Source organism: Cupressus sempervirens, chromosome 5 (genome assembly GCF_028749045.1).
Source record: "Cupressus sempervirens isolate cs-2001-9-10 chromosome 5, ASM2874904v1, whole genome shotgun sequence".
Lineage (NCBI taxonomy): Eukaryota > Viridiplantae > Streptophyta > Pinopsida > Cupressales > Cupressaceae > Cupressus > Cupressus sempervirens.
The window spans coordinates 433960455-433987127 of NC_143122.1; the positions used below are offsets into that span (position 1 = coordinate 433960455).

Consider the following 26673-nt stretch of genomic DNA (forward strand, 5'->3'; position numbering starts at 1 on the left):
TTATTGGAAGCTACTCTTAGAGACCTTAATTTGGAATTAGCTAGAAAAATGAAAATGATTCATAGGCATAGTCCATTTATCTCTGCCTGTAATAATGGATTTCATTGATCAAATAAAAATAGGGCTTCAAATTACCCTAGGATGCTTATGTATCAAAAAATCAAATGATCTAGTGGAATGTGGACTATCCTACTATCATCCTCAATTCCTAACTTTGCTATAGGGGAAAATTGCATGGAACTTGGTTGTAGAAAAAAATATTTCAATCCCTAAGCTAAAATAATATTTCAATCCCTTAGCTAATATATTTCTCCTTGAATAATATTTTCATACTTCTTCTGCAACCACTAAGGCTCACCTACCACCAAAATCAATTCTAGAAAGCTAGAACAAAAATATGAATCCACTCTCAGTAGATGGATTGTATGTAGAAAGTCAAAACCCAGAATCCTTCTAATAACATGAACAATTAGATGATGGTTGGAAAGCACTAACTCCTTGATTCTCTAGTTTTTTATGGATCCATCAAAGGTTGTTTTTCTACTAGGTGAGCTAAGTGTGATAGGTGTTAGAATCTGATAAGATTAATAACCCAGAAAACTAGTGCAAAGAATAAATATCTAAACTATGAATGCAAATGATACAAAATCAAAATAGCATCATAGAGTTAGTCTCCAAGAGAGTAATGCAAATGCTGGAAGCAAAATAGCATTAAGAGGACGCAAAAACAAGAGATGCAAATACAAGTCAGTAGCATGCTTATATAGGCTAGGAAGAGGGAGGAGGTGGCAACACTAACCAATGAGGAGCAACCATCTATCGGACTAAAGATAGAAAAGTATCTTCCCAAGATAGTTAATGGATGCTCACATGTAGGAAGGTGACACCTCAAAACCATTCACCTAATAAGACATGCTTTATTAACCTAAGCGAGATTATTAAAAGTGTAAGAAAAACTTAGCAAAATAGGAAAAATAAAAAACTACACTAACACCCCCCCATAAGCAAAGCTTAGGTGGATGTAGAAATGGGTCCTGACAAGTCAAGCCTGATGAGGTACCCATGTACATAAAATTCCCCCAAAAGAGAGAGAAAAGAGACTCCCCAAAGAAAATTAGGACTCCAAGTGAGAGGAAGAGGCCCCCCCAAAAGATGAAGCATCCCGCACCCCCAGCAAACCTTGCAAATTTTGTCTGATACATCCACTTACATCGAACAAGTTTTCTTCCCTTAGGAAAAGGGACAAGATCCCAAGTGTGGTTCCTCATCAAGGAACTATACTCTTCCTGCATAGCTGTATCCCACTCAAAAATATCAAAAGCCTCGTGAAAGGACTATGGATTTGAGGCAGTAGCAATGAAGATATGCAGAGCATCTGGGAATTCTGAATGAGTTCGCTTGGTGTCTGATGGATCCCCAACCCAATCACCTATAAACTGCAAGGTTTGTCTAGCCCAAAGTGGACCGGAAGATGGAGAATCTAGAGGAGAATCATCAACCTATGAATGATGACTAGGAGAGGAAGGAGGTGAGTCCTCTGAATCACTCTCTGCATCAAAAGTGGAAGTAGAAGACTGCTCAAGTGAATCTGACCCATTAGATCTATCATGTATACCAAGTGACTCCAATGTCAAAGTAGAAGGCAACCCTATGACCATGCTTTGCTGGTTAAGCTGATGTAAGTAGTGGAAGTTAAGATGGCCAAACCGCTCATGCCATAATCTGCTCACATCATTAGAGTGAGTGAGAAAAATAGTCAAAGGAGGATCAAGAACAAAGTGAGAAAATATATAGAGTCATGATTGATGAACTGTTCTCCCAACTGCAACTGTAGAATCATTGTGAACCTCACATATCTCCACTAAACTAGGAGTGAACTCAACCTGCTTGCCTAAACTTGTGTGAGTGATCTAGTATACTGATAGGAGATTAGTTGACATTGAGGGTACACAAGGAACATCATGGAATGTCCCATCCCCCACATCAATAGACCCTCTCCCACACACCTCAACAGGAGTGTTATCACCCATCAACATAGAAGGCATAGTACATTGCTCTAAGGATGCAATTTCTTCCTTAGATGAAGCCATGTGGTGTGAAGTACCCAAATCAAGAACCCAAGTGGATGGTGAGGAAGCAACTGCAAAAAGAGCCTTGCCCTTTCCTTTCCCCTTGCTATTTTCTTTTTCTTTGTTAGACCCTTCATTAGAACTTTGTTTGATAGACTCAGGAACACTGATATTATTCTTCTCAAGAATGTATGTCAAGTGATCAAGTTGTTTCTGCAAACATTTATGTTCATCATGACTAGGTCTTTTACAATAGGCACATTTGACCTTTTTTTTCTTAGGCTTATCGCCCTTGGAAGATGGTGTATCAATAGTTTCTTTTGAAGAAACTGGTATCTTATCCTTCTTCTCCTCGCTATTCTTTTGTTTCTTGTCCTTACTATTGTTGTTACTACTTTGTCCTTGTTCTTTTGTACCTTGGTTGGCAGCCAAGGCATGTGACTTAGAGGACTTAAGAGTGCCCATCTAGATTAACTTGTCCTATTCTCGAGTGAGATTGATAGCAAAATCATCTAAAGATGGCATGGTGAATTGAGTACCAAGTGCACCCTTAGTAGCATAGAAGGTAGAGACAAACACAAAATATTCTGAACTTAGCTTAGAGAGAATACTGAGAATCAGTTGTTCATCTTTCTTTTCAATTCCACATTGTTTGAACTGCAGCCTTAGTGATTTCAATTTGGTGAAGAAATCTTGGATTGTGTTGAAATTGCTTGGACTCAAACTAATTAATTCATTTTCCAACATATGACCCCTCGTTGAATCTTGTGTGCCAAATAGTGTTTCTAGCTTTGTCCATACTTCATTTAGTGTATCCAAAGACTCAATGTGAAATAAAAAGTCAGGAGAAACAGACAAACACAATGTTCCATATGCCTCATCACATTTGTTAAACCACTTAGGCTTGTCTTCATCTTTAGCAAGTTTAGTTTCAAGTCCCATAGTTATCCTATTTAATCTAGCTTTCCTTAAGTGAATTTTCACGCATGATTTCCACTCAAAGTAATTGTATGGAGTTAGGATGGGCATATTTGTTTGATCCATGATGAAGAAATGCAAAGAAATGCTAAAAAGAAGAGAACACAGCCACGACAATGCCCCCCCCCCTTTTTACTCAATCAAAGAACACCCCCCCCCCCCCCTCCAAAGAAATATGATTTGGCACTTTATTTTAGTGCATTTACAACTACCATTAGAAAGAAATAATTAGTGGTCTTGATTTCAATGCATTACAAACCCTCATGAAGAGCATACGCTAAAAGTGAAACTTGGGCACAATATTCAAGGAAACAAATAGCACCACTATGATCTACTCGAAAAAACATGCACTTTCAAAAAAAGAATCGCCTTGATACGAGGTCGTATGAGAAAGTTATGATCCTCTGAAGTTTCCAAAACAAGAACTATGCACAGTCACGGCTAAGAATCTGCAATTTTTGAAGAACTCATGCATGAAAATAAATAAAAAACTCCACTAGTGGATAGAGCAAAAAAAATAGCCAAGTTCATAACAAGAATCATCAAAATCAGAATTTGTATGAGAAAGAACGAGACATTTGAAAACTGCATTCAAATCTACGACTGCCAACGGAGAGGGGTATGGCTGAAGCCTTTCATGCTTGATTCTAAAAAATATAAAGCTTACATGCAAAATCTAAAAAATACCCAGATGTTTTTTCGAGGTTGCGAACAAAACCCAGAAAGCATTTTTCTTGTTGATGTACAGAAGATGCAACTGTAGTGTAAATTAGTTGCCTTTAACAATAAAAAAATAGTTCCAAAAATCAAAAACCAACCCCAGCAACCAAAATATGACATCCAAATGCTGGATCAACTTCCTAAGTCCATCAATGGCATGTTGGAACCTGTAATACTAATTGAAAACTCCAAATATGCAAGTTGGTTGTCAGATTTGAGATTGAAACCCTAGAGAAAAATCGTTGTTATCAAAACTTTTCTAATTCTCAAGATCATCCAATGATGCAAGAGAAGAGCATACTTCATTTTTTTTTAAACTACAATAAAGTTTATTAGCCCCCCCCGAATCTCTCAAATAAGGAAACTAAAATCTACTCTTGCACATAGAAAAGCTCTGATACCATGTTAGAATCTGATAAGATTAATAACCCAAAAAACTAGTGCAAAGAATAAATATCTAAACTATGAATGCAAATGATACAAAATCAAAATAGCTTCATAGAGTTAGTCTCCAAGAGAGTAATGCAAATGCTGGAAGCAAAATAGCATTAAGAGGATGCAAAAACAAGAGATGCAAATACAAGTCAGGTAGCATGCTTTTATAGGCTAGGAAGAGGGAGGAGGTGGCAACACCAACCAATGAGGAGCAACCATCTATCGAACTAAAGATAGAAAAGTATCTTCCCAAGATAGCTAATGGATGCTCACATGTAGGAAGGTGACACCTCACAACCATTCACCTAATAAGACATGCTTTATTAACCTAAGCGAGATTATTAAAAGTGTAGGAAAAACCTAGCAAAATAGGAAAAATAAAAAAATACACTAACAATAGGTAAATCTATCTTCCACACAATAAATTTTAAATGACCACCCAGAGCTTAGAAAAACCACCTTATCATCATTGAAAGAAAAAAGCTGCCAAAAAAATACTAAAACACCTTGACATTCCTAATGAAATGTAATCTTCCCTCATATGCAATCCACTCCTCAAAACATTCAATGATTATTAAGGCTTATGAAAACCAAGGGACACTCAATAATATAATCTATCATTCACAAGTGTACTTCTTAAGTTTACTTCTTGTCTTTAAACTATTCATCACGTCCCTTCTAAGGAACCCTCATAAATGTCGACATATGATATCCATTATACCTTGCAATTAACTCTCTCAAATCATCATCTCCAATTTTGCAAAGACTCTAATTTTGAACCAAATGTGTGAATATCCCACTATTCACCAAACTAAATTTACACCAAATTATTCTTGGAAATTGGCCATCCAATTTCTCCAACAATGATTGGAATTTGAAAAAATCCAATTCTATCTAAGTTTGACACAAAGGTGTCAAAATTTCCATCAAAGGCATTAGTATAAATATTTTTCCCATCAACAATCAGAAGAGTACTATTACCAAAAAAAGCATAGTCTGTTGGAAAATCTGCATTCCTAACTTAAGAAGGGGTAAATGTTAACAAAAAAAAGGAGATACATTCTTGCTAAGAAAGGAGAAAAGATGAACCATAACTAGACTCACATCTAGCCTGAAGGCTTCTCAAAATGTAAGTTAGACTGGTAAGCATTTGCATTGCATGGAACCACAACTTTCACAAAGCCTGTAAGATTCACCTTTAGAAGAGCCTGTTGTACATTATTTACAACAAGAACTACAAATGATTGAAATTTTAGTTGCTAACTAGAAAGAAATGTTTCATTACCAACTGCAACATACTTGTACCCATGCATTCAAGAACCAACGAATCAATAAGAAATATAAACTTGAAAATATAAAAAAGAAAACATTGATTAAAAGAAAGTTTTAGAGGTCATTTTCTTGAAAAGACTTGATAATTTTTTCCTCACTATAGTATAAAAATTTCCTATTTGGTTTATTGTGGACAACACTAATAATGGTCCCTAGTAAACAAGTCTAGTATTCAAGCTGATCAGAAAGATTATAATATCTAGTAACATTATCATGAATCCACATGTCTGTAGCTATTGAAGAGACACTCATAAGCCTCATCATGTCATTTGGAATGCCCACCATGACTTGAATACCAAAGCCCACATGAGCCTCCAAAACTAGGGGATCCACATCAAAAATATTCACCTTCATAACATTATTGGCCCTTAGAAGCCTCACAACAAAAATAGGATGGAGTTTGTGTGCTGATATGGTGCCCCAATTGACCCCAATTTCTATTGCCTTCACACTAGAATAGACCCACATAAGAAATGTGTACTAACTTACCATCTTTTGTAGATATCCAATCACCTTGTATTTTAGGCCTCCTCTTTCTATGCAATTGCAATTCTAGTGTGTATATTACAATTTATGTTGTTTTCTTAGTATCTCATTCTCAATGGGTTCAAAGAGTGTTAAAGAAAGGTGGATTATGTATCTATTTGAAATGATTTCTTTATTGCTTTGATTTGGTTGTGTGCAAAGTCTCTTTCAATGAAAATGATTCACCACCTTTGCATTGGATGTTGGGCCCAACTGTAAGTTAATTTAAAAGGTTATTTTAAAAAAATGGAATGACAAGCTCTTATGTTTTAGGAATAAACTTTTAGGAAACCTTAATCTTTAACAAACTTCTAATTAGTTGATTAAAAAATGTTATTATACTTTTTTTGGTTAGGTAGGTGTACCTTTTTTTTGGGAGATGGGTATGTAACTTTTTTTTATCTTCTTCCTTCAAAGTAGAGTTAGTTAATGAAATGAAAGATTTTAAATATCTTAAAATATTTAGATTTGATATAATGTCTGAAAAATGTCTTGAAGACTTGTACAGTGCTCCCCATAGTTTTCAATCAAAATAAGATTCTATAGTTTTTTGTGTGCTTCTTGTCAGTCAATCATCTTGTGGTTATATAGAAAAATGTCAAACCTAGATAATGTGTACCCTAACCTTGGGTGGGAGTGTCAAACAATAACTCCAATTTTTGGTTACATGTCATCTAATGGATCTGGCTAATGATATAGAAGTTTAGGGAAGCATCGTTAGGAAGATCACCCTCTTGTGTGTACTTTCTCTTTTGCTTGCCACCAAAGTAGTATTCATAGTAGCATCTTCCAAAGAAGCTAGATTAAATAGGCATAAGAGAAGAAGAGCTTCTTGTCCTTTCTATAAATGTATTATATATTCCAATGAGATGGATTGCCATGAAAAAATACACATGAGTAGAGGGGCTTTCTTCAAACTCACTAATATTATAAAGGAGAAAGAGATCATTAAAGATACAATACATATGAAATTGGAAGAATAACTAGTCATGTTCCTCAATACCCTTGGCCACAATCTATGGAATCATAAGATTGACCATAACTTTGGTTACGTAGGAGAGATAGTGAATCACTACTTCCACAAAGTCTTGAAGGCTATCATATAGCTCCATATAAATTACATTTTGCTCCCTTCTCTGACTATTCCTCTAGAAATAGTTGGGAAGGATCATTTTGATCTATACTTTAAGGTAACTCTCCTACTGAAATCTTGTGTTTATTGAATCTTTAGCATATTGCCACATATTTGACAACAATATTTTTTTTATGATAGGATTGTATTGGAGCAATCAATGGAACCCATATACCAATTACCATCGATGTGGAAAACCAAGAAAAATGTCATGATAGAAAAGAAAACCTTTCACATAATGTAATGGGTGTTTGTTTGTTTGATTACAAGTTTCAATATGTTCTTGCTAGTTGGGAAGGGTCAGCTATAGATAGCCACATTCTTGCTTTGGCTCTATCAAGAGCAAATCCACTACTAGTTCCCCTTGGTATATTGAAATATATTTTTTATGATTAATAAAGTCATTAGTGTAAATCCTAGTTTTTATGCTATTTCCAATCTATAGCTTTTTTTTCTTTGTATAGGAAAGTTCTATTTAGTTGATGTTGGCTATCCAAATGTTCCTAGATTCCTCACCCCTTATCAGTGTGCATGATACCACTTAAAATATTTTTCTAGAGCAAACCCAATCCATAATTCACATGAGTTATTTAACCACAAACACTCCTCACTTAGGAATGTGATTAAGTAAACATTTGGTATTTTGAAGCAATGTTTTCCTATCCTAAGGCATGCAGTGTCCTATCATATCATTACTCAAACAAACATTGTGTTAGCATGTTGCATACTACACAATTACATTATGATAGAGGATAGTGTTCCACTTGATGTGAAAATTGAAGAGGACAATGAATGTGATGGGATAAATGTGCCAAATCTTGAGATTGATGAGATGAATCAATGAGATAGAGCTGATTCAAGAAATTTTTGAGATGAAATAGCACGAAGGATGTGGTAGGACTATAGATCTCAAGATTAGTTGCATTTACTCATATAGATACTTCAATTTTGAATAGATAGAATACTCTAAATATGATGTTACATTGTATTATTTTGACAATACATATCATCACTTTTAGTACATTAATTGTCTAGTTGCATTCAATCTAAGAATATACTGATGAATTATTTTTCTAGATTTGTTTGTTAGGTTATGAATTAATGTAATAATTTTTTCCATTCAACTATGTAAGTCTTCTATCAGCCTACTATTATTTATTTATTTATATTAATTTTGATGTGTGCCTTGAAATTTTCATTATTCAAAGAAACTTTATGGCATTATTTAGGTACAATAGGCTAGAAATCTTATATTTGTATGTATATATATGTATATGCATACATACATACATACATACATACATATATACATATACATACATACATACATACATATATTTATGTATGTATGTATGTATGTGTGTGTGTGTGTGTGTATGTATTTCATGTATTCAAAACTATATGGCTTTCTTTAGGTACAATAGTTTAGCAATTGATTCTTTGCACAATATTGCTTGCAGTACTCACATAGACATTTCAATTTTGACAATTAATATCATCACTTTCATTAGGCTAATCTTCTAGCTGCACTTGGTCTAAGAATATGTTGATGAATTAGTTTTCCAAATGTGTTTGTTAGGTTTTGAATTAAAAAGCAATAATTTGTGGGCTTGCATTCCTATAGCAGCCATTTGAAGCATACAAAGTGGGGCTTGAACATAGGTTATCATCATAGCAATTGCTTTATCTTGTCATAGTGTCATGCTCTGTTTGAGTACAAGTTTAGATACACTTAGGAAAGTCCAAAGTGAACATGAGGTGTGATTGTATTCATAACATTTTTGAATGATTTACACATAGATTCTTGTATTTTTTACCCTTTCTTGTTGATGAATGTCAGCTCAAGTAATAAATATAGGTGAATTTCTTACATTTGACATAGGTTTAACTCCTTTGCATCACCCTATGTGTATTTGAAAGAACTCAAGATCCCAATGTTCTCTAGAAGTTGAACTTCATATTGCACATTTGTTTAGTTACTTATTAACCATTTCTTTAACTTTTTAGATGTGTGTATGGGATGTAGTCCAGTAGTTTGAAATTTGTTAAAGAAGTCTTGCTCTAGGTTAGAAACAAAGTTTACCATACAAATAAGCTTTGACAACATTTTTTGGCTTATTGAATGCCCATTGCATATCTTGTGTTGGGCATGATATGTGAGGTTGTGTATATGGTGCTTGTCACTAAAATGTAAGACCATACTAGATTTCAGTTCAATCATCAAATGCTCAAATTAGTATTCTGTAAAGATTCCTTAAGTTCATGAAAAATATTTTTCCCTAGGGATTGTTTTATACATACTAGTGTCGCACCTCTACCTTCTTAGAAACATAAATTCTTGGCCAATTTCAGTAGATGAGTGGTATGAAGATTTTCCAAGAACCAATAAGAGATTTCATTTGACAACTTTTCTAGGAGTTACCATTCATGCTAATTAATTATTTAGTTTTTTATTTGTATTTTTTAACAAAACTAAAATTACTCATCAACCCTTCTTTAAGTTTAGAACCCAGATGTTAAACATTCTACCATAATTTTATGTTTCTGTGCAATAAGAGTTCAATACATGTAGTATGATAAAAACTGGTTGTTTTCAAAAGATTTTTTTGATATAAAAAGAATAATCTAAATTAGACTAAAATGTCCTATCATCAATGGATTATCACTTCAAGTTGTAGCAAACTAATGATTACCACTTTCTTCCACTCAACTATGTGAGTTGTATGTCAAAATCTTAGTTCTAGTCAGCTATATTTCCTAACCTCACATTATTAGTTCATCATATCTTATTTACATATTTCTTTGGATCTTATTGTGCACACACATTCATATATATCATGTATTCAAAACTATATTAAGCTACATTATTTTTTTTTTGACAATTCATATCATCACTTTCAACGAACCAACAATCAATTCTTTGCACTAATATATTGCTTGTATTCAATTGTGATGCTTGCTTCATACTATTATTGTACACTTTTATTGACTATTCATTAATTATTTGAATTTTTGAAGTAATATAATAGCTTCTTATTTGAGAGATAAAAATTTCTTTCACCAATCTAATGACCAGCATACATGAAGAGTTTAAAATGCCCCCCATTCCTACACCCATTGCTCCCCCAATTTCTACCTTGACTGTTAGTTCTTCTAGAAGTCCAAAAGTGATATGTAGTAGAGAAATGGAGTGAAAGCTCCTATATTTTCTCCTAGAACAAGTTCATCTAGGAAGAAAATGTGAAGGAGGATTTCGAAAAGAAGCATGGACTATCATAAAAAAAATTCAATGAAGATTTGAAGTTGAATCTTGGAAAAGAGAACTTCAAGAACAAGTTGAAAATATGGAAGGTAGGATATAGAGTAATGAAAGAGTTATGAAATACAAGTGGCTTTGCTTTGAATGAGACAACACAATGCATGGATGATGAGGATAGTATATGGGATGAACTGTTGAAGGTAAAGTACTCTTCAAAGTTTTTTGAATTTATAATGTTAAACAAACATCTAATTGTTTTATATGAAAATGTGTAGAGAAAGGAATTCAGGATTGCAAAAGTGTACAAGAGGTATCCATTTAGTTATTTTAATGACCTAGCAGCCATTGGCAATAATGACATGGAAAAAGGAAACACAACAGTGATGATGCAAGATACTAAAGATGGCAACCTTTTGCTAGTGTCATTAATCTAAATGAGGATTTTAGTACACATGTGAATGTTGCTGGTAATGTATATGAAGATTTCCCTTAGTCAAATTAGTCAACTACATCTACTAGAAATAATCCATGTACACCATCGACAAAGTGACCAAAGAGGAAGAAGGAAAGCATTGCCACTTCTTTGAATGTAATATCTAAAAGCATATATATGATACAAGAGGGAATTAGTAAGCCTCACACTATCAAGGTTGAAAAAGAGGATACTAAGAAAGTGTTGGAAATACAATAGGAAAGTAAAATTTGAGAGGGGGGGGGTGGCGCGGTGGGGAGTGAATCAACACTTTAAACTTTCAACCGCTAGAACTATTCACCACATATCCATCTCACAATCTATTCACATAAACTGAAATACCAAATTAAACATATACATTTATATCATGAAAGTAAAATATTCATCATATGTATGACACAAGATATTTGGTTACTAGAAACCCTCCAAGGAGAAGGTAAAATTGGGGTGGGGATGACACCCACAAATCTTCACTACTATAGTAATAAAGTTTATCCAATGAAGGTTGCAATGTTTGACCTTGAAACATGACCTGTCCTATAAAAGGTTTTCCTGTTAAAGGCTTACTAGATTGTTAGATCTTCCCTGTTAAAGGATTTTAAACACCTTGCTAAAAGTGTGCCTAGTAAAAGGACTTTAACTTACAATAAAGTAAGCACCCTATTAAAGGATTTACAACAACTTGTCAAGACTACTCTATTAACACTAACTAGTTCACCTATTAGAATGTCTTAGTAATGATCCCTTGGTTAGCAATCTATTTCTTGATGTTAGATCACCTCTATATTGATGTTTACTTGATCCTTTCTGATCATATGTATCTTTGTTGTCCTTTAATTCCTTTCATTTGTTCCCCTTTAAGTGACTCTATAATGTAACTCAATTTATAACACCTTGATCACCATGAATTCTCTATTTGCACATGAAAAATCTCTTCAATTATCCTTAAGCATTCTTAGAAAGTTTAGTGTTTGTCTTCCAAAAGTGATAAAAGTAATATTTCCACTTAAAACTTGTCTTTTTTCTATTTGGATACATGTAATGCATATGGATTCAAAATTAAGATTCACCCTTATCAAAAAAGATCATAAAACAATCCTTGAGTCATCCTAGAAATAGTTTACATAAAAGTTTGTTCCATTACAAACATCTATGTCAAAAATATGTAACTTATTACTTGAATTTCCTGATGTTCGGCATCAACTACAAATTCAATTGTGTAACTCGACCTTTGAATGACTCAGCATCCACTAATCACTCAAAATCTAAATAGCTTAGCACATAAAAATCTACTCAACACTTGAGTGATTTGGAACTTACTAGTTGCTCAGCTCACACTAAATATCTATTGCTCAACATATACTATCTAACAACTTATGCTCAACATGTATTAATTTTTCAGCATAAACTAAGTAAATGACTTAAGTATATTGTCACTCATATGTCAAAACCAATATGAGATTAACAATCTCCCCCTTTGACATGAGTGGAAAAATACTTGATTATGTATAAATAACCTTTAGCCTTTCAAGCATAACTTCAAATAATATCCACATATATACAAAATTTCAAAACTTCAAAAGTTTGCAAAAGCTTATGAGTCATCAGTCATACCTCAAAATTTAATAACTCCCACTAAGTTGATTGTGTTATTATGTATCACTATTCTATATCCTCTTGCTGAGTAGATTTATGTGTACTTTGTTTCTACCATCTCCCTCAAACATATTATCCCTCCCATACCTCTTATTTCTCCCATACTTTATTTCTCCTCCATTTTGAAACTAATGTAAAAGAGTTATACACTTAGAGTGTGTTTGTAGACATCAAACATGATTTTCAATGCTGCATCCCAGTTATCATAAGCTACCTCCAATGATGAGATCTAGATGGTTAGCTCAAAAACAAGGTGAACTAAGCCTTCATGAGTAGAAAGATGCATATCTTTCTTCATGAGTGTTTCAAAAAAGGCTAATTCCTTGTGCAATATCTCCACATGTGGAGTCAAAATGGACTAGATTCTTATCAATTTATCCTTGATGTTTGCTTCATCTGTGTGTAACAATGCTGACTAATTTTGGAAGTTGAGGAGATTTCTAAAATTCTTCTCAGACTGTGCTAGAGATTTTGATAGAGTTATACTAGATGACTGTATATGACTCTCCTAACTCTAAATATGACTCCTTAATTCTTGTGTGAAGAGTGTGGGATTACACAATTTGGTGCACAAAGAGAAGATATTCTCTAGTACCTTCTTCACAATATTTATTTTAGTTGCTAACTCAACCTATGATAGTACAATAGCACTTGATATCTTTTCATTGACATTATGTTGGAACTTTCTCTCAAACCATTTGAGTAATTTTACATTTGAATCTAGGTTTGTATCATTTAGCTTCTTCACTAAGCTAGTTAACTATTTAATTATTGGCTTGTTTTCCTCTAGATTTGGTAGATTGAATGCATTAATAAAAATGTCCTTGATATCTATCAAGGCTTGCTTCTGCTTATGCTCCTGTTTGAGCATTTCTTGATTCTTCTTCTTTGCTAGAGCATCCTATAGTATTCCCATTTGCTTAATAGTGATAGTTACATAATCAAACTTTGTAAACTCAATCACTTCATCCAAGTTCACATCAACAAATGATGTAACTTTAGCTTCCTTAGATGTGCTTGGACTTGGCCATGATGATTGTAGGGGTATAGCATCTATACTTGGCCTATGAAGAGCATGACTAGGAGTAGTAGTTTCTAGTAAATTTACCAATGTTTGTATTGTTAATTGCTCCTCTAGTTTGGTAGTCATACCTAGCTCTTCAATCTTATCATTTTCCTTCTTTATATTCATAGATGCACCTTGCTCTTGTGTTACAGGTGTAGGAGTATCTACCTAACAAGTTTGAACTTTTGTTCCTTTAGTCTTCTCTATTTCATCTTTATACTCTCCAACTATCTCACCCTTTTCATTGACTGAGATTGGAGTACTTTGTACAAATATACTAATGGAAGAAGTAGTTGGTTTCTTCCTTTGATATACCACAAGGGGTAATTTAGGTTTTATCATGGAAAATTGAGGAAGGGCTATAAGTGTAACTTTTTTCTATACTTCCTCCCCTATAGCTACCTTGTCTGCATTCTCAATTTCATCAACACTCACTAGTATAGGATTGTCACAAAGTTTGTCCTAGGTAGTGGATTCTACCAGTATCTTCTTCAAGCCATTGTCTATTAGGATTAAACCATAGACAGAAATAACAATTACATGCAAATATAACCAATAACAAAAAATAATAGATCACATAGAAAATAACACAAGGCAGCAAGATTAACATGGTTCACCCAATCCCTAGGCTATGTCCACCAAACAACAAGGCTGATATTATTATGATCCGGTGATTACAACCTAATTACAATCTATAATCCCTTACAACTCAATACCGCCACAAGAACCAATTTTTGTATCACCACAATAATGAAAATACCTAACCCTAAGCCCTTTTATACAAGCAATCTTATGCTACTTTAGGGTTACAACATGTCAGCCATATGTCAACCACAACATCAGCCACCACCCCCAAAAAAAAATTGGGGCAATGCCTCGAATCCCAAAGAATTTATGAAGTATGTATAGTACTTTCCTAATCAGTCACCACAAACTAACAATCTCCCACTTGGGGACTGATCAAGCTCCACACTAAACAATAATCTCCCACTTGGAGACTAATCCTATAGCTATATTTCTGCCACATGGGGCTCCCACTAGATCAAACTACCCTAGACTCTATTGTTCTTTTATTTAGGTTCAGTCTAGAAGACCAACCAAAGCAAAAGAGGAGTTCAACTTCTCCCTTGTTACTACCTTTGTCAACATATCTACTAGATTGTCCTTTGTATGTATCTTATCTAGCTTTAACTATCCATCCTCTGAAACTAATCAAATGAAATGGTACCACAATTGTATGTGTTTGGTCTTCGAATGCACAGCTAAATTCTTTGCAAGATGAATGGCACTTTAACTATCTATAAAAAAAATTTATCTCTCTAAGGGTGTCCCAATTCTTCCAATAAGAATTGAAGCCATATCATCTCCTTAGCTACCTCTATAGTAGCTACATACTCTACTTTTATAGAGGATAAAGCATTAACCTTTTGTAACCTAGAAACCTAGCTCACGGCTACCCCACCAATAGTAAAGACATAACCTATAGTACTCCACTTGGTATCAATATCCCCTACCAAATCTGAGTCAACATAGCCTTGTAAATCAGTAGTAGAGCCCCCAACATGCAAACACTTATTGGATGTTCCTCTCAAATACCTATGAATCCACTTGACTGCATTCCAATGCTCAATTCTTGGATGACTCATATACCTACTAACGACTCCCACTGCATGTGCAATATCTGGCCTAGTACATACCATAGCATATGTCAAGCCTCCTATAGATGAGGCATAGGGTACCTTGGACATATTATCCTCCTCGTCTTGTGTTTTAGGACACATATCCTTAGTCAACTTAAAATGACTAGGTAAAGGTGTGCTGACAACTTTAGCATTCTCCATAGAGAAATGTTGCAACACCTTCTTAACATAATTAGCCTGAGATAGCATCAATTTCCTATTCTTCCTATCTCTACAAATCTTCATACCAAAGATTTTTTTTGTTGCCCCCAAATCCTTCATAGAAAATGCATGTGCTAATTGGCATTTTAGCCCCTTAATGTGATCCATGTTAGACCCAGCTACAAGCATATTATCAACATATAAACATAAAATAATCTAGCTATCATCATCCACCCTCTTAAAATAAACATAATAATCTAAATGACACCTATTGTATCCATGTTGATGCATAAAACTATTAAATTTTAGATACCATTGCCGAGGTGCTTGCTTCAAGCCATATAAACTTTTCTTCAATTTGCACACTAAGTTCTCCTTACCTTTAACCTCAAAACCCTGTGGTTGAGCCGTATATATTTATTTATCTAGATCACCATGAAGGTTGTTTTAACATCAAGCTACTCTAAATGAAAATCTTCAGTAGCCACAAGACTTAAAATAGTATGGATAGAAGTCATTTTAACAACAAGAAAAAATATCTCATCAAAATCAATGCCCTTTTTCTATGCAAATCCTTTCACAAGTGGTGCAAGAGCACCTAAAGTACAAGAACATTAGAAGGTTAATATTCATTATTTTAGATATTTAAATCCATTTGAATCATTCATATTGTATTTGGGTCAATTTATAAAGACTATGAAGCCATTTTGTCAAAATGTAAAAGTTGCTAACAATACAAAAAATGATGTAAAATGGTATATGGTTGGTCTTGAGGGTAGTTTGGAAGGTTTATAACTATAAAATGGACATAAATACCATTATATAGTTGAACCAAATCAATTTTGAGAAGAGGAAATATTTTTATACATTTTTGGTTCATTCTATTGTTGTTGTTTTGATTTGTGTTTTAGTTTTAGTATTTTTTCTAGGCCTTGTACGACCATGTAAAGATTAGAAACCATGTAATATAGTAATGGATAGATAGAATGATTAATTTTCCTTCTCATTCTTCTAGTTTGGTTCAATTTTTTAAAGAAATGAATAATTTATGATCATTTTGGTGAAAGTGGGTATTTGAAAATTTGAGATTCCCTAAATACAGTCATATTGTAGCGTGTGGTACAAACACATTTTGGAGACTCAGGACCTATAATAATATTAATTGGAAAGATATGTGAACTATATTTCATTTTCAATTGGTTTGAATCATTTTTATTTAGATTTGTGAAAGTTATGAAGATTTGAGTGAAAACTGGTTTTTAAATGCGTTCAATGGTGTTGCAGACAAAGATTTGATCTTATACAATGAATTATGAATGGTAAAAATAAATGGCTTATATATTTGGAAACTAGGCTCACAAATGGATACTTTTGAATTAGTTTGGTGTTATTTGAATTTTTTATGTGAAATATATTCGATGCCCTAGACAGAGTTACTATTTTTACTTCTGGTTTATGATAGAGAAAATGGGTCTTGATAAAAAGACCATAACTTGTAATTGGTTTATTGGATGGGTATAATATTTAAATATGTCTTATTATTCCTAATTTTTAAAAATTACTCTAAAGGGTTTGGTAAGAAAAGTTTAGGAATGAAAGTTATAAATAATGTAACCAAACATAGAAATATGATTATGTGAATGAAGATGTTGTCTTTATTGGAGTAGAATGCCAGGGTTCCTTGTTGCAATCTTTGAGATGTTCTTGCTTCCTTAAGGGTGTAACAGCCTATTTTGAATCCCTTGAGTTGAACAAAGATTCTTTTAAGGTAAATACAGAGGGCTTTGCATCACTTAACCATAGCAACTATTCCTAAACATTCTTTTTTCTCCAAAACAATTAAAGTAGAAGGAACAATATGACCTGTACAAAGATATAAGGTGCCTAATTTCACACCTTTTTCTACTACAAGGGAACCTTTTTTAACTTTCAAATTTTTATCATTAAAAGTAACTAAACAACCATCATCACCAAGTTTCCCTGCTGAAATTAAATTCCTACTCAGCCTTGGAACATGTCTTACCTTATGTAGTAGCCAATGATTCCCATTCTACAACTTAATCTTAATTTTTCCCTTTCCAACAATCTGACAGGGTTCATTATCCCCTAAATAAACAAGCCCAAAATCCCCTTGGACATAATCAATGAAATAACCTCTATGAGGTGTAGCATGAAATGAAGCACCTAAGCTAGGGTTGTACATTATAATTAATAAAATATTAATTATATGCACCTACAAGATAGCTTAAGCAAACTAGAGTAATAGGCAACTTAATTAATTAAATCAAAGTGATTTAATTAATAAGTGTGAACAAATAATTACTCTAACACCCCCCCCTAAGCGAAGCTTAGGAGGTAAGCTAACCTAGCATAGCTATGAAAGCCAAAAAATGGGTCCTGGCAACAAGGCCTAATCAGATACCCTATACAAGGAAATCTCTGTAAACTAGAGAAATAGAGAAAAGCACATGGGAAAAACCCTACTCCAAAAAGAGATAGCAAAGAATGTTCTAGAAGATAGGAATAAAGAGAAAACATGAAGAGAACCACTGAAGCATGAAAAGCCACAAAAACTCTGTCAAAAGGTGCTGATCTGAAGAACATCCATGAAAATAGAAGGCATGAACCGAGCGTGTCTATATGGTAGATGATCCATCTCACCGAAATACATAGGTAGCCAGCCACTGCAATTGCCTAGTATGTAGGATCTGGTACTAAATACATAGCTCACACTAATGAACCATTTAACCAAGGAAGCATTAGAACAAACAATATAACCCCCCCCCCCCCCCCCCCCCCCTGCCTTAATGCAGATGGGGTGAGGTGACAGGCAACTAAAAAGGTGGGCCAAAAATCTCCTACAACACAAGAACCAAATACATCGAGAGTGAGGTACAAACACCTATAAAGGCACATGTCACTGACACTACATGAGGCAAAAGAGGAAGAGGGCACAAAACTGGCAAACAACCATCCCCCCTCCCCCCCCCCCCCCCCCCCCCCCCATGGCACTTTATAAAATAGTGTGAGTACAACAAACCACAATGATGAAAAGCATCCTGAAATGCAAGAGTGGCACTTTATCTCAGTGTGTTTGCATAAAGATGCTTACAATGAATATCAACAATAATCAGAAAAAACATAAGACTAGTACAATAGAAAGTACAAGCCAAAATGAAGCATCTAAAGCAACAAAATTGATCCCCAAACCTGAAATAGCCATGATATCCACCAGCATGCAAAAATGAAGAAGGCTGAATAAAATGTACCTATAGAAGAGTATGGAACAACAACTAGCATCATTGAAAAGAGTGTAGAAAGATCTTTCTAGCGATATAAAGAAGTCCAAAATTAGAGATCGGATGCTCAAGATAAGCCTCCCGGAGTGCAAAATAGAACATCTGGCTTTGACTACCAAAATAGGCAACCAAACTACATCAAAACTCAAAAAATCCTACACAAATATCTCTGTCTCGAAACCAACTTTTCAGCACTTTTTTTGGATTGAAAAAATATGTCTATATGCTCAAGTTATGAAGAAAAACCCAACAAGGCCTCTGAAATGCATGAACAATTATTTTTTTAATAAAAATAATAATAATAAAGACAAAAAACATAGCCACCCCTGCACCATCAGTGGAGTGGTGGGAGGGTGGAGGGCCATTGTGGGGCGGAGCAGCAGTGGGGTCATGATGGGCGCCACCAGCAGAGCCGCTGCAGGCCACTACCAGACCTCCAATAGTAACTGCTAGCAGTTTACTCCAGCAAGGACCACATTAGTTAATCATTAGTGGTTCTGCTGTAGCTAACTAACAACTGCAGGTCAAAATAAACCACTACACCATTTTTTTGTGATTTTTTTTTTTTTGTGCCTCAGATTGCATGTAGAGGTCGTACGGCAAAAACAATTTGCCTCCCAGATCAACATTGTCCAAATCAGACAAATTTTATATCAAAACAAGGGTTTTGACGCCTTTTGAATCCATCCGTGATGTCTGTTTGGCCTCAAACTACTCCAAAAATTAGTGACATCACTATTTTCTCAAAAAAAACCTAAAAAACACTAGATCTGATCTGCTAAACCCTTGTTCTCCCTTTTTCTTGAAACACCGAACAAGCTACAGTAGATCTAGCTCTGATACCATGTAGGATTTGAGCAAAAGTGCATAACAAATCCATGAAGCCCAAGAAAACTTGCATGCAAAAAACTTGTCACGAAGAAGAAAAAGACAAGAAGAGGCAAGGCTTTGATTTGAAAAACTCAGATGAAGAAGAAAAATATTATTCAATGGATTCAATAATTTACAAAGAGATCGATCCTTATAAAGGAGATCGAAACTTGAAAAGGGTAACCTAAAGCCTAAAAAAGCTAGGGTTGCACATTATAATTAATAAAATATTAATTATATGCACCTACAAGATAGCTTAAGAAAACTAGAGTAATAGGCAACTTAATTAATTAAATCAAAGTGATTTAATTAATAAGTGTGAACAAATAATTACTCTAACATTATCCTCACTACAAATGCAATTATGGGATCTAAGATAGTATCAATTATCATGCCTTATTTGTTCCACACTACCCATGTATTCTTCTCAATGATCTCTTTAGATTCATTTCTCATTGTTTTAGGTCGATCAAGTTTTGGATACCTCGTTACTCTATGTAAAAAATTTTTGGTGATCTTCATTGGTCCATTATCCAACCATATAGAATAATCATGAATTCTACTCAAAACTATCTTAATCCATTTAGTCTTGAAAACATCTAGAAAATCTAGGACACAGGTCAACCCTTTCCTCTCTACGATTTTGAATCCATACTTGAATGCTCCATTTTTACATAATTTTCCATATATTTCCCTAATCTCCATGTCTCTTATGCTTCCAACCTTTCATGTGTAACAACATTTAACGTCTCAAATCATTAAAACTCTCGGTGGTATCATTGACAACACATCGGATGGATCTTGCTTGTAAGTGATATCAAGTATGGCTCTAAAGTTTGGTTGTCTAATCTCATTACTTATCAATTTCACATTCAAAACTTCTTTACCCTCTTTAACCTTGGCAGTTGAAGAACTAGATGCCATAATGTAAACTAGGTTTTACAAAAATTCAAACCGCATAGCTCGACACATGATAAATACCTTTGAGAATCTACTATGATAGTGTCAAATGACTATTGAATTCAGCTTGCAAATGCTAGTATGATCTCTTTTAATTTCTCCTTTCACTCTTCATGCTCTCCTTCAAAATTGATTGATGTCAAATGAGTAGAAATTGATCATATAGACCTTAAAACCCTGCAATTAATGCTTAGTACTTACACAGCTGTAAGCTCATCTTTAATAAAGATTTTGACTCACTTGGCTTCCATGAAGTTTCCTTTCCACTCGACAACCACTAAAAGCTAAATCAAAACTATTAGCTTTGATCGCTTAGCATCAACTAACATTTCACTTAGCAACCATAGTGAAACTTTTCACACTCGACAAAAATATGAAAACTAATAAAACTTAAAGATATCTTCTAGATTATTAAAAACACTTTGCATCTTTATTCATGCATATGTAATCTTTTCAAAATTAAATCCTTAGAAATTATGTATAGTATATCTTTTAGATATTAGTCCCGCATACCTCTTGATTTCTTAATTTGAGGAGGTGTGATTACCTAAACCATTAGGTGAAGTGATCCCATCTAAACTTGATGTGTTGCAATCTTCCTTTCTCTTCCATGTCTTGTTCATTTCATCTATGACATTGTTAACATCTACCTTTCCTTTACCTTTATTGAACTCACTACTCAAAGCCTTTGACCTTGTTGGAAAAATTTTGCTTATGTGACTATTCTTCAAACAACTGAAACATGTGGTTTGACTCAACCATCTACTACAGTCACTTCTGAAATGTGTTCTTATGAAATTTTCAGAAATATTTCCATACTCTTGATAGTAGTGACAACTATACCTTGTATTATAATCCCAATTATAAGAGTTTCTATTGTGCTTTACCTTTGTCTGCTTGTTTGATGACCATTTAGGTTTGGATTTGCACTCATATGCTCTATGTCGATACTTATTAGTTATAATAGTATCCTTCAAATCTTCATGTGCTTGTGGTCTTGGTTCTACATTCATGTGCTTGATGTCTTTGTTTGTTGCATTTATGGAAATGACTCATGAACTTCTACTTAGGATTTTGATTTTTAATCTTTCTCCTATATACATTAGTAGTATGACCTATCTTATCACAATTATGACAAGTAGGTTTGGAGTTCTTACCTTTTTTACTTCTTTCTTTGCCACTTTTGGATGATTCTCCTTCTTCAGTAGTAGTGTAACACAATCCAAAAGTGTCACTATTGGATCTAGGGGATCTCATCAATTGTTCAAAGTATTTGATGGTTTCACTAGGTTTGTTGAAACTATCAGCAAACTCCTTTTCTCTTTTTAGATCATTTCTTAGTTGTTCATTCTGTAACTTTAATATTGTGATCTCAATATCCTTTACATTCAGTTCATGAATTGCAATCATCATTTGACCAAAGTTTCCAATTGAATATTAGCAATCGTAGTTACCCTATTGTTTTATCTTCTAGTCTATTTGTCAAAATCCTTTTGTCATCTTCAACCATGACTTTTTCCTCTTCAACTTTCTTCTTCTACTTGGTCACCTCACATAGTAATACTAATTGGACTTCTTATTCTCTCTTCATATTTTTGACTTCTTCAGTTAGGATTCCATTCTTTTCCATCAAATCCACAACTACGACATCAAATTCATTAGAGTTTCCATTTGCAAATAATTCAATAGTGTCAATATCTTGGTATTGTGTGTCATTCTCTTTAATAGCAATTTCCTTCCTTATTTTCAATGATCTCTTTAACTAATCTCTTGCTTCATTCAGATGATATAAGGAAAGTTGTATTTCAATCATCTAGTTCTCAATAGTCTTTCCCAACTTGTAGACTTCCATCTTCAAGATCTTTCCTCAAAGTTGAAAAGATTTACTTTTAGAAAAAATTTCTCTAATACCAATTGTTGGAAATAAAATAGGGAAGTAAACTTTGAGGGGGCTGAATTAGCAGTTAAAACTTTCAACCTCTAAAACTATTCACCACACATGCATCTCACAATCTATACATACAAACTAAAATACCAAATTAAACATATATATCCATAGCATGAAAGTAAAATATTCAACACATGTATGACACAAGATATTTGGTTACCCAGAAACCCTCCAAGGAGAAGGTAAAACTAGGGTTGGAGTGACACCCACAAATCTTCACTACTACAATAGTAAAGTGTATCTAATGAAGGTTACAATTTTTTACCATTAAACATGATCTACCTTGTGAAAGGTGTGCCCTATTAAAGACTTACAAGATTGTTAGAACTTACCCTATTAAAGGATTTTAAACACTCTAATAAAAGTGTGCCTAGTAAAAGGACTTTAACATAAAATAAAGTAAGCGCCATGTTAAAGGATTTAAAACAACTTTTCAAGACTACTCTATTAAGAGATTTAACTAATTCACCTATTATAATGTCTCAATAATGATCCTTTAGTTAGCACACTATTGCTTGATGCCATATCACCTCTATACTAATGTGTACTTGATCCTTTTTTATCAAATGTATCTCTATTTCCCTCTGATTCCTTTCCTCTGTTCTCCTTTAATTTATTCTGCAATGTAACTCAATTTATAACACCTTAATCAGCATGAATTCTTTATTTGTGCATGCAAACTCTCTTCAATTCTCATTAAGCATTCTTAGAGATTTTAGGGTTTGTCTTCCATAAGAAGACCTAGGTGACTTAGGGTTAGGTATGAATCAACAGTAGTGATTCACCCATATTGCCACTTAAACCTTCCCTTTTTTCTGATTGGATGCATGTAATGCATAGGGATTCACAATTAAGATTCATCCTTATCAATGAGATCATAAAACAATCCTTAAGTCAATCCAAAAATGGTTTGCATAGAATTTTGTATCATTACAAACATCTATGTCAAAATTGTGTAACTTGGCACTTGAAGTTCCTAATGCTTGACATTAACTACAACTTCAATGTTGTAACTTAACCTCTAAATGACTCAGTATCCACTAATCACTTGGCATCTGAATAGCTTGGCACATACCATTTTCTCGACACTTGAGTGACTCAACACTTTCTAGTTACTCAGCTCAAACTAAATATTTGTTGCTTGGCATATACTATCTAACAACTAATGCTCAACATGTATTACTTGTTCAGCATGAACTAAGTAAATGACTTAAGTGTATTGTCACTCATATGTCAAAACCAATATGAGATTAATAAAAATATTTTGTAGATGTGTTATTTTCTCTAAAAGCCATCCCTAGACTTAAGCGAGAGACTCTAAGTGTGGCATGTGACAATTTTATGCATGAACCTACAAGAGCTATTTGGTTCTTAGAGATGGATGTAGAGGGGAGGGAAGATTATGTCAAATATAAGTTGTAGATCATTATAAATGTGTTGGATTTTTATTAGTTGTTTCATTTTGAATTGCAATTTGAGTTTTCCTATAGAAAGTTTCAAACATATATTTAAATTGCAACTACAATTTAGTTTTTGCAATATAAGTTCTCAAGAATGTGTTTTATCTACTATAATATTCATATATTCATGTAAGAAGCCACTTTTTAGCCTTGCTATATTCACTCTTGTTGTTCAATATTTATTAGTACTTTTTATGCTACCTTCAACTCATTGCTTCTTGTTCTATATTATACCACTACTTTTCATCAAAATGTTAATGATGATTCATTTAATCCATTATTGCTTCCACACTTGGACCATGTGTTGTCATGGATAGTAGATGCTCAAATAGATTAAGATTTGAGTATTAGGTTGTGTCAAATCTAGTATAAAATAAATCTTCATTGTTAGCATTTTATTCTAATGTGTAATGGTCAGGCCAATAACCGAGTCCTTATTGCTAGACAGAGGAAAACATTTTTTTGTTCATTTCTGGATCATTTCAATTTCTTTAGTATATTTATGAACTTGTTCCTTTCTGAAATACTTGAAAATTATGTGTTGAGAATATTTATTCATGCTTTGGTAGGAGTATGAGGGGAGCTATGTTTGACATTAACAGTGTTTAGCAAAAGGTTAGATGTTAAATTGATGAATGGAAAATTGTGGTATCCATTTTTTTATAAGATATTATAATGCCATTTAGTTGCCATTACAAAACTTGCATCCACAACATATAGAATATATATTTTATTTCTATCAAGTGTGCTTTACTCGCAGGCTATATTTTTTTGAAGTTTATATCCAAATTGTTAGAGAGGAATGCTAAATTAGAATTGATCACACCACAAATGTGAAACATGGATACTTTCAGCTTTCTCAATATTTTTGGTGGTACTTTTATTTATTGTGTTACTAACTAGAGGCCACAGAGCTTTCTATTTTTCATAGATATTTCTTATTTTTATTGATAAGTTTTATGTACTTGCACAAGCTCTCTTAATAATATAGTGTTTCTATGGTGGAGATTGCTTGTGACTTGTAAAACTTTTCTAAATTTTTGAGTGAACATGTTTTCTAAAATCTTGAGTGATGCATTTCAACATAAGAACATTGACTTCTTAATGGTCTCTTTAAATTTAATCAGTGGAGCATTTCTGAGTATATTCATTCAATGTTTTTGGATGTCTTAATTTTAGGTGAACTTGCCAACCCACATCAAAAAAATAGAAAAAAAAATTGTTGGTTGAAAATGTTATAGTAGTTGTTCAGCTGTGTTTTTTTAACAGTTTTACAAGATATAATTTTTAGTAGTTGTTGTCAAATAGTTGGTAAGATAGAAAGTGCCAAGAGCTATATTATTCTAATGCTTATGTGTGTTCTATGAAGTGTTTGATAGAATGTCTACAATTCGAATAATGATAGTGATTTTACTAATTTACAAAACATAAACCTTATTATTGTTGTTTTTTTTAAGATTACGATAAAAATAGGTTTCGAAGGGACCCCGAAACCCTTTCACATCCTTAAAAAGGAATAAAAAAGACATCCATCAAGAAAGAGTCCTTAAACCTACTAGAAGCAGCACCAAAATCAGGTTTTACAAGGACCTAAAACCATTAACAAAGTCCAATTAAAGTACCTTGGTTTTACAAGGACCTAGAATCTCTAGTATAGATTAAAACTAAAAACCAAAAAATAGGACCAAACATAGGAACCAGAAGAAACAACCAGCCAATAGGACCAGAACAAAAACCAACCGAAAAAGAAGACCCAAGTAACTATTGCAGTTCTGTGATCATCTTAACTGCCTCCTTACCAATCTTAGCCATATCCTGGATGGAGTTAGTAGCCAAAGAAGCAACAAAAATCAAGGCTTTCTTCCTCGAACTCTATCTTGTCCTCTTGCTAGGGCCCTCCGAAGATATGGTTCCTTCATTTTCTCTGTTTCCCAAGGTTGCCGCAGCAGCACAGATGCTAGAAGTTACCTATTCCATTTTTGTTCCACTTTCCTTGATAAGCATTCTAAGAGTCTGCTCATAATCCTTAAATTTTTTTGGCATATCTCCCATTTGCACCTCCAAGTGTTGAATTATAGCCTGACCTCCTAGTTATGTTGCAAGGTTTCCACTTTCTTCTTCAGCCCCATTATTTCATTATAAATCCAAGAATCGACCTGGAGGATAGAATCAGCTTTTAGTTTGGCAAAATATAGGAAGGAGAGCTTGGTTTCCCTCTCCAGAGAGTCACTCGCATCTTTAGCAATGGTGTGTGGTGGGGGCCCAACTTTATCAATTTGTTCCTCCTCATCCAATGGCTCCTCCTCTCCAGACTCCACAGGGTCATGTTGACTAAGGACCTCCTTATCTTATCCCTCAATCTCCTTTACAGGAATGGACGCCTTCCCCATGTTTTCCTCCTCACTCATAATGGTTGGATCATCAATTAAATTATCTTTCTCTTTATCACCTCCCCCTAACATAGTTTGAGTACCCTCATTATCAGACTTGCTATGTTCTGAGCTATTCTCAGTAGTTTCTTCCTCTCTCCCTTTCTCATTTTTGCCTTTCGTTTCTGGATAACCTTTCAGGTTAGAGCTAAACTCCCCAACATCCATCCCTTCCTCTTCCTCAAGGATATCCTTATCTAAGCCTTCAGTACTCTCCACCAT

At 33.9% G+C, this 26673-nt stretch overlaps 1 pseudogene; it reads right to left on the minus strand.

Annotated features, from left to right (window-relative positions):
- Window positions 1–5019: 5019 nt before the first annotated feature.
- LOC149556646 (glucan endo-1,3-beta-glucosidase 9-like) lies at window positions 5020–26673 on the minus strand (annotated as a pseudogene).